The 10,830-nt window shown below is 38.7% G+C and overlaps 1 pseudogene; it reads left to right on the top strand.

The window, feature by feature from the left end:
- Positions 1-3,184: 3,184 nt before the first annotated feature.
- LOC116020175 lies at positions 3,185-8,505 on the top strand (annotated as a pseudogene).
- Positions 8,506-10,830: the final 2,325 nt, after the last annotated feature.

Below are 10,830 nucleotides of genomic sequence, written 5' to 3' on the forward strand. Positions count from 1 at the left end.
AGGATGGTCTCGGTCTAGGTTTACATATGAGAGAAATAGAGTGCTCACAATTCCTCAGGTCACCCGGCTATGGCAGATTGGCTGTTACCAATAACCTGCAAGACCATAGCAGAAAATTGCGATGCCATAGAAAATTGTTGGTAATCATCTTCTCTGCACATTCATTTACTCGTGCAAATAATGTGTCACATCAATAATGGTTGGTATCAGTTACTTCTCTTTTGGGATATGAATTGAGATGTTCCTAGAAGCATAGGCTCTGTTTGATGCATTTTTCAAGTGGCGGTCAACCCTGAGAGAAGAAGAAAACTTCTAGAAATGGAGAACATGATGACATCCAGGCATGCATGCACTTCCACCCATACGTCCGTATATAGCATTATCTATATTTCTTAGATAATAAAATCATGTTAATTAGAAGATGGATATGTCATGTGGAGAACTCTGGGTTATTCAATCATATTTGAGTTGACATAATAGTTTACGAGAAGAACGTGGCATAAAAATAAATCTAGTCGACACCAATCCCCGGCAACGGCGCCAAAAATTTGGTGGGTGTCGAAACCAACAAATAATAAATACTTACTCTTATGAATTGTAATAGTGATGAGTAAGGTCGTACCCACAGAGATTGGTTAGACTTATAGATTCAATAAATAATGAGATGAGAATATAAAATTAAATAGTAACAATAAAATAGATAATAATATCAAATAGCAAATAATTATCAAATAAACGTCAATGACAACTAGTATCCAACCCAAGGCATAATATCAGTTTAATTCTAACAAGAAAAATATTGATATGCAAGCCAAACTAACTTTACTCTTTACTAGATTGGTTATGGTTATTAACAAGCTCTAACAACCTGTCTTTCCTTACTTCGTCGGTAATCAAGACAAGCTCTTTGACTACTTCCCTAGCTAATAAACAACCCTAAACAAGCTCTTAGGATTTAATGCTAATAAACAACCCTAAACAAGCTCTTAGGATTTAATTTACTAACAACATTAATCGAATTAGAAAGACTACCAATCCTAGCCAACAAACTCATAAGCTCGGTTCATTTAAGCTAGACTATATATCTTCATAACACAAACTGAAAATTAGTTATAATCAAATTGTGCTATTTGCTACCAACATCAGAACACTCAAACAATTACGGATTCAAGGTTCTAACTAGCAATTTAATAACTTTATAATTGAACAATGGGTCCTTTTGCAACAATTAACCAAGCAATAATTCATATATATGAATAAAACAGAAGATATATAGATAATAAAGTGCAAAAAAACAATTTAGGCTAACTAAAGCTTACTGGTCTTGTAGAATCAAACTTCCATAATCCTCGAATTGGAAAAATAAGAATTTAGCAGTACATCGTATCGTAGAAAGTGTTTACAATGTATATAAAATTTCTTTCCTAAACTGATATCTTCTACTGACAAAATGCATCCCTATTTATAGTAAGTTAGGCTTAATTCCATCCGTTCACTCGCAAGAGTAATTTGTGGATGAGTTCTTTGGTTAGGAGCAATTCACGGACAAAAATCTTCGCAGGAGCCGCACATTGCCGCAGCAGTTCGCGTCATTTTCGAATTCTGCTGTTTACATTCATAATTACAATAAAAAAAAGGGAATATGAATTTGGGATCATTGATAAAATAAATAAAGAACTTTGGTTTGCTCAAAATGAATTAGCAAAAAGTCCACTCTAAAAAATGTTAATACAATTTTAATAGTTAAACTAGTAATTAAGTCTAATTATTCATATAATTATCATATTAGTATAAAATATAAAATAAAACTTAAAATAAATATAATGTAAAATAAATAAAACTAATTTATTATAAGAATCAAATATAAATAGGTATAAAAATAGTGTTTATCACGATACGAGGTCCGGCCTCGCCTATCGCTGAACGAGTAAGTCTTTAAGTTCAAAAGCCAAAAGGTTTTAACTTAAAACGACTAAACACCCTAGGGGCAATATAAGGTCCGACCTTGCCTATTGTCGAATGGAAGGGTCTCTAGGTGTAAGACTGAAAGGTCTCGACTTAGAACGACTGACACCCAAAGGAGGGTACAAGGTTGGACCTTGCCTAGCATCGAACGGGTGCGCTAAGGGCTGAGGGTTGAGGTACCTTGGTCTAACGCCAATGCGAAAAAGCAAACGATAAGAAAAAAAGCAAAAGAAAGAAAATACAAACACAAAACAAAAGAATATGTATACAACATTATGCGAGCAAAAATCTAAGCGACCCCGCGTTGCCCAGACGGAGAAGACTTTGATCGCAAGGCTAGTGGTGCAGGGTTAAAACGTATTAGAGCAAACAAAGTACTCCCATTCAAGCTGACCCTGGACCATTCATCCCAGCAAGGAGCCCCGAGTGATTTCGATTGTGTGAGTTATATCATTAATATGTATTCTATATTTGTTTTATTATATATTTTAGTATTAGTGGTTACGGTTTAGTGTTTAACTGTAATCAGTAGAATAGGAGAGTCTTTAGAAGCCTATGATAAAAAGGACTGTCTCTCTCTGTAATCTGTTGTGAAATTCAAAATCATTTATCCAATCTGGTATCAGAAGCGTTAGGTGTATCGTTTCACTCTTTTCTCCTTTTTTTTCCAAACCGAAAGCTACCCTACGTCTCCTTCGCCTCTCACCATGAACACGCCCACTACCGACGGCACGGTCGCCACCACTGCCGCCCCTCCGCCGGTGACCCCCACCGCCTTCACGGCGGCACACCACTTCATCTCCATCAAGCTAACAGCGAGAAATTACCTATATTGGCGAATGCAACTGGTTCCATTCCTCCGGGGCCAAGGACTGCTTGGATTTCTCGATGGATCGCACCCCTGTCCGCCGGCGACCATTCCGCCTTCCCCTCAACTGCCCACGGCCGCTGCGTCGGCGTCACCACCGTAGCCGAATCCAGCATATCCGGCCTGGGTGCAACAAGATCAGTCAATCTTGTCATTGCTGATCTCCTCCCTCACCGCCGAAACCATATATCTCGCCATCGGCCGGAATACCTCGCGGGAGGTCTAGACTCCATCACCACCGCACTAGCGTCTTCGTCGTGGTCGCGTTGCCTGAATACCTAGGCAAGGACCCTTTCATCCGACGAACAAGTTTTGTACGTCCTACGTGGTTTACGGCCGGAGTATCGATCCATGGCGAGCACCCTTACCGTGACCGGCGTCCCTATTTCGCTATCCCAGCGTGCAGATCATCTGCAAAACCAAGAGTTCATACACTCCGAGGATTTCACGGTGGCCACGTCGCCTCCTCCAACGGCTCTGTATGCGGGTCGCGATCGAGGCAGTTCCATTTCCGGCGGTCGGCACTCGTCGGGTGGTCGCGGCAGAAACTGGCGAGGACGAGGGAGAAATTCCCTGGCGCGCGGACGGAGCGGTAGTGACAATGGATCTGGTTCTAGATCTCCACGGTGCCAGATCTGTAGAGCGCAAAGGCATACGACATTGTATTGTTATAAACGATACGACGATAATCCGACTCCCCGTGCTAATATTGCTGTTTCAGGTGACACACAACAGCTCTCCGAGGCTTGGTACCCTGACACGGGAGCCTCGACTCACGCAACCCCGGATCAGCAAATGATGGACCAATCCGATGCATATACTGGCGGCGACGTGCTCAAAGACGGCAATGGCGGAGGTTTGGTAGTCTCACGTGTGGGCCATGCAGTAATTCCAACACAATCTAAACAATTAACCATGTCCAACATATTACACGTTTCGAAATTATCGTTACCCCTTCTATCAGTTAATCAATTTACTAATGAAAACAATGTATTTTTTGAGTTCCATAATGATTGTTTTCTTGTGAAGAACTGCAACACTCGGGCGGTTCTTCTTAAAGGGTCAACGGCGGGTGGTTTATACAAATTACCAATAAACCGGTCACATTTTGTGTTCCTGTCAGCTAGAGCTTCTTCAACCGTGTGGCATCAGCATCTATGCCATCCGCACAGTCAAGTCCTTCGTCGAGTCTTGCAAAATTGTCCCGTGTCAACCAATAACTCAAGCAATCTAAAAGTTTGTACTGCATGCCAGCTAGGAAAATCAGCTCGTTTTCCATTAGATAGGGTTGCTAATACTAGTCAAAATGTACTAGATTTATCGTACACGAACATATGGGGTCCGTCTTCTGTAATTTCTTCTTATGGGTCTTGTTATTTTTTACTCTTTGTAGAGGATTTTTCACGCTACTGTTGGTTTTACCCATTACGGTTAAAATCAGACATATATAAAATCTTTGATTCTTTTCGGGTGATGGTAGAACGTCGGTTTTCCCGTTCTATCAAAGCCATCCAGTCAGACTTAGGGGGTGAATATCTCCGCCTTCACTAGGAGAAGGAGTGGGGATGGAGAGGTAAGGAGTTGGAGAGAAATGAAGGTGCTGATGAGAAAGAAATGGGTCCCTGCTTCATACCAACGAGAATTACATCAACAGTTACAAGAACTTGTACAAGGTAGAATGTCTGTAGCTGAGTATGACCATGAGGAGCAGAAACTCTTGACAAAGCTTGGAATTGCAGAAGATCCTGAAACTACTATTTCTAGGTTTATCAAGGGGTTGAATTGGGACATCCAAGATGAAATTGAAATGTGTGACTACTTGGATTACGAGGAGGTGGTTCAAAAGGCCATCCAAGTAGAAAAGAAACTTAAGAAAAAAAAAGTAAGGGCTCAGAACTGGAGGTCAAGTAAAGAAGTGAAAAAGGGACTTCAAGCCCAAAGGAGAAGCGAGCAAGTCTATTAACAAGGGCAAGGACAAAGTTGATATTGCTACCAACCGTACGAGCAACACCAAATGTTTTAAATGCCAAGGTAGAGGCCACATAGCTAAAGATTGTCCTAACAAAAGAAATATTATTTTGCTTGATTTAGGGGAATTTGAGACTGATCCAGAATCTGAGGAGGAATCTAAAGTTCCTAGTGGAAGTGAAGATGAAATTCTAAGCCTTGCTGAAGGAGATATGCTGATGGTGAGAAGATTGTTAAAATTGCAAGCTAAAGGTGAAGAAGAGCAAAGAGAAAACATATTTCACACTAGATGTCACATTCATAACAAAGTGTGTAAGCTTATAATTTACGGGGGCAGTTGTCCTAGTGTAGCTAGTACTGAGCTAGTTACAAAGCTAAGATTGAATACAATTGAGCACCCTATGCCATACTCTCTACAATGGCTAAACAAAAATGGAGAAATCAAGGTTGACAAATAGGTGTTAGTTCCGCTCTCCATTGGAAGGTATACCGATGAGATTTTATGTGATGTAATTCCCATGCAGGCTGCACATGTGCTCTTGGGGAGGCCTTGGCAATTCGATAAGAAAACCATCCTTGAAGGTTTTAGTAATAGATATTCATTTGTACATGAAGGAAAGAAAGTAACTCTTGTACCTTTGACTCCTAGTCAAATTCATGATGATGAGAAAGAAACAAAAGAAAACGAGGAAAAAGAAAACAATGAAAAAAATGAAAAAAATGAAAAGAAAGAAAGTGAGCAAAAGAAAGAGAGAAGGAAAAAGACAAACATATTCTGCAAAAGAAAAGAAATTGAGAGAGTTATTGATGCTAAACAGTCTATATTTCTTATGCTTTGCAAAGGGTCTGTGCCTCAACTAGATAACCTTGAGCATTTGCCCAAGGCTATTTCATCTTTGATGCAGGTTTTTGAAGATGTATTTCCAAAAGAGATTCCAGGTGGCTTACCTCCTATGAGAGGAATAGAGCACCAAATAGACTTAATACCTGGGGCTCCTATTCCAAATAGACCTGCTTACAGATGCAACCCCGAAGAAACTAAAGAAATTCAAAAACAAGTGGATGAGTTGATGGAAAAAGGACAAATAAGGGAGAGCTTAAGTCTTAGTGCTGTACCAGTATTGCTAGTGCCCAAAAAGGATGGGTCATGGAGGATGTGCGTGGACTGCCGAGCTATAAACAAGATCACAGTAAAGTACCGCTTTCCCATTCCTCGTTTAGATGACATGTTAGACGAGCTACATGGTTCATGCATATTTTCTAAAATTGATTTGAGGTCTGGGTACCATCAAATTAGAATTCGTGAGGGGGATGAATGGAAAACTGCATTCAAGACCAAACAAGGTCTATATGAATGCCTAGTTATGCCATTTGGACTCACTAATGCACCTAGTACGTTCATGCGTTTGATGAACCATGTGCTTAAAGATTTTATTGGAAAAAGTGTAGTGGTATATTTCGATGATATACTAATATACAGCAAAAGCTTTGAAAAGCATGTTCAACATTTGCATGATGTTTTTTCTGTTTTAAGAACTAATAAATTATACGCAAATTTAAAAAAATGTGAGTTTTGCACCTCATATGTTCATTTTCTTGGCTTTATTATTAGTGCCAATGGAATTGAAGCAGATAGTGCCAAAGTCCAAGCTATTAGTGAATGGCCAACACCAATGACAGTTAGTGAGGTGCGTAGCTTTCATGGCTTAGCAAGTTTTTATCGCCGATTTGTGAAAGATTTTAGCACCATTGCTGCACCACTAACAGAGGTGATTAAAAAAATTGTTGATTTTCAATGGGGTGAAAAACAAGAGCTAGCTTTTAAAATACTAAAATAAAAATTAAGCTCTGCACCTGTTCTTGCCTTGCCTAATTTTGAGGCAACTTTTGAATTGCATTGTGATGCTTCGGGAGTTGGAATTGGAGCTGTCCTAATGCAAGGTGGCAAGCCTATTGCATATTTCAGTGAAAAACTGAACGGGGCCACTCTTAATTACCCGACATATGACAAAGAGTTCTTTGCTCTTTTTAGAGCCTTGGAACACTGGGAACATTACTTAAGGCCTAAAGAGTTTGTAATCCATACTGACCATGAATCTTTGAAGTATCTTAAAGGTCAAAGCAAACTCAATAGGTGCCATGCTAAATGGGTTGAATACATTGAATCTTTTCCATATGTTATTCAATACAAGCATCGTAAAGATAACGTGGTGGCTGATGCTTTGTCTCGTAGATATTCTTTGTTGACAACTATGCATGTTAGATTTTTAGGATTTGAGCATTTAAAGGAGTTATATGCTACTGATTCTGATTTTCAATGATTATATGGGGAATGTCAAAAGGGAGCTCATGGGAAATTTTATGTGCATGATGGTTTTTTGTTTAAAGAAAATAGATTGTGTATTCCTTGTTGTTCTATGCGAGAACTTCTAATTAAAGAAGCCCATGGGGGAAGTTTGATGGGCCATTATGGCATTCATAAAACTTTGGATATTTTGTGTGAACACTTCTTTTGGCCAAAAATGAGAAAGGATGTAAATAAAATGTGTGATAGATGTATTATTTGCAAACGGGCTAAGTCTACAAGTCAACCGCATGGGTTATATCATCCTTTGCCTGTCGCTGAACATCCTTGGGTTGATTTATCCATGGACTTTGTTTTAGGGCTACCGAGAACCAAAAAAGGCCATGATTCAATTTTTGTGGTTGTTGATAGGTTTTCAAAGATGGCACATTTCATTCCTTGCCATAAATTTGATGATGCTAGCAATGTTGCTACATTATTTTTCAAAGAGATTGTTCGTTTGCATGGGATGCCTAAAACCATTGTTTCTGACAGGGATGTAAAATTTTTGAGCTATTTCTGGAAAACTCTTTGGGGTAAGCTTGGTACTAAGTTGTTGTTTTCTACTACATGTCACCCGCAAACTGACGGGCAAACTGAAGTTGTCAATAGAACTCTAGGAACTTTGCTTCGAGTTTTAATTAAAAAGAATTTGAAAAGTTGAGAAGAATTGCTGCCTATTGCTGAATTTGCCTATAACAGGCACATACACACCACTACAGGTTTTTCCCCTTTTGAGGTGGTTTATGGGTTTAATCCCTTAACTCCACTTGATTTGATGCCATATCCAGTGAACGAGTATCACAATTTAGATGGAGCTAATAAAGCTGACATGGTAAAGAAAATGCATGAAAAAGTGAGAAAACAAATTGCTAACAAAAATGAGCAGGTGGCCAAGTATGTGAACAAGGGTAGGAAGGAGGTGATTTTCAATCCAGGGGACTTCGTATGGGTCCATATGCGGAAAGAGCGGTTTCCTTCCCAAAGAAAATCTAAGTTGCTACCCCGTGGCGATGGACCGTTTCGTGTGCTTACTAGGCTCAACAACAATGCTTATACATTAGAATTACCAAATGGGTATGGGATTAGTTCTACCTTTAATGTTGCGGATTTATCTCCTTGTCCTGCCAGCGAAATTGATTCGTGGACGAATCTTTCTAAGGGGGGAGGAGATGTTGAGGAAAACTATGAGGATGACAAAGAAAATAGTCCTTTGATCTTGGAGGGTCCAATGACGAGAGCAAAGGTGCAGATATTTCATGAAGCTATGAGTGGCCTTATTAAAGGAATAAGTCAAGCTAATCAAAAATATGAAGATGGAGTTGAGTTGAAGGTGGTCCATCTGATTCACACAATTTGAAGAATAAAATCGAGTGGGGGTTTATACCTTATAAATCAACACTTGGAGTATTTTTTCATGCAAATAAAAGTTTGAGATTATTTTGGTCCGTATTTATGTTATTCAATTTGTAAAGTCCAAATTAAGCTTATAAATCCTAAATTCAATTAGAATTTAGTTTTTATAAACTTATTTGACTTAGTTATCCTATTCTTGTGGCTAGTTACATCTTTTTGCTAGTTTAGCATTAGAATAGCACTTTTTGAACTTAAATGCCCTGATGTAAGGACTAGCTAAAGTGTATAAATAGCCCTGCTTTTATTTGTGTTAGACAGACAATTTTGATAGTAATAAATTCAAGAATATTGCTTTGGCAATTTCTTCTCCTTGAGTTCTTGAGGAGTATTTTGACTTATCTTGGTACTTTCCATCCTAAGTGGCGTCTAACTCTTATCTCCATCCTTGGAGTGGCGAGACTTTGCACCACCACACTCCGACCTTTACTTCCATCACCCAACCGTTCTTCTTCCTTAGCTGGAGCCCACAACAATTTTGGTGTCAAAGCTTTGGTGTCAAATCCTTACATGAACATGCATGTTACAATCATTCCAAATTTCAGTTTCTACACATGCAACGTAAGTTATATTCTGTTGAGTATTTACTGAAATTTTGCGCTTGTTCTAAGTGTCATATACGAACTTCATTCGTATATTCTTCTACATGATCTTGTTCCTGTCGTTCTACTTGATTTTTTTTTTTTGCATTAATTAGTAACTACACCCCAAACAAGCATAGTTTCTGCAGAAATTTTCAGTCTGCCCAGTTAGAGAAAACAAATTCAAAAAAATACTTCCGGGTGTCCTTTTACCTTGAAAATTTTTGTGGACATAGCCAACTTATCATTCTAACCGACCAAAAAAAATTTGAGGCAAAATATTATTCTAAAAAACACAGAAAAATCTGTGAATCCACCCTACTGAATAAAATTTTTTTGCGTACTTTTTGCTACACTCTATATTGTTTTTTGATTGATATCACCTTGATCTGCTGCTAGTTTTGTTATAAAAAAAAGAAAGTCAAGGAAAGAATATTGAAAACACAAAAAAAAAACAAAAAAAAAAGAAGGTGAAAAGCAGCATTTGGAATTCCTTGTCTCATATTGGTCATTTGTTTCTCCCAAATATTACCCTTCCAGTGAGTTTAGTCATTTTGGGTTAAGTTTCTTGACTTAGTCTTAAACTCTGAAAGAACTCTATAGGACAAGACTTGTTTTTACTACTTGAGTGAATTTTAATTGTGAGATCATTAGAGTGCTTTATTATACATGAGTGGTAAAATAACTAGTGATCACCCATTAAAAGAGTGCAAGTGAGGGAGTGATGTGAGGTCCAATTCTCATACTTGGGGGTTAGGAAAATGTCGGGTCCTAGTGAGAATGACGAGCAAGAATTAAGTCTTGACATGCGCCTTATGATGAGAGCCATGAAGGGACAATTCGCTAAAATGACCAATGCGATTGAGGGGTTGAATGGACGAATAGAGAGACTAGAGGGAGATAGGAGACCGAATCATCAAAATGAAGGTCAAAATGAGAGGGAAAATGAGAGGGTGAATGTGAGAGTTAATGAGAGAAGAGATGAAGGCAATACAAGTGAGGAAGATAGGGGAGAAGAATATGATAGGAGAAGAAGGAGAGATAATAGAGGATATAAGAGGGATAGAGATGAGGAAGATGATGACATTAGGAACATTAACGCACCTATTCCTAACTTTATGGGTAAGAGAGATCCTGATGTTTATTTAGAATGGGAGAGGAAGGTAGACAGAATTTTTGATTGCCATAACTACTCTGAAAGAAAAAAACTTAAGATGGTGATACTAGAATTTAGTGATTTTGCTACTCTTTGGTGGGATAAAGAGGTGTTGGATATGAGAAGGAGTGGGGATAGAGAGGTAAGGAGTTGGAGAGAAATGAAGGTGTTGATGAGAAAGAAATGGGTCCCTGCTTCATACCAACGAGAATTACATCAACAGTTACAAGAACTTGTACAAGGTAGAATGTCTGTAGCTGAGTATGACCATGAGGAGCAGAAACTCTTGACAAAGCTTGGAATTGCAGAAGATCCTGAAACTACTATTTCTAGGTTTATCAAAGGGTTGAATTGGGACATCCAAGATGAAATTGAAATGTGTGACTACTTGGATTACGAGGAGGTGGTTCAAAAGGCCATCCAAGTAGAAAAGAAACTTATGAAAAAAAAACTAAGGGCTCAGAACTGGAGGTCAAGTAAAGAAGTGAAAAGGGACTTCAAGCCCAAAGGAGAAGCGAGCAAGTCTATTAACAAG

The sequence above is a fragment of the Ipomoea triloba genome, chromosome 5 (genome assembly GCF_003576645.1).
Source record: "Ipomoea triloba cultivar NCNSP0323 chromosome 5, ASM357664v1".
NCBI classification, from domain to species: Eukaryota; Viridiplantae; Streptophyta; class Magnoliopsida; order Solanales; family Convolvulaceae; genus Ipomoea; species Ipomoea triloba.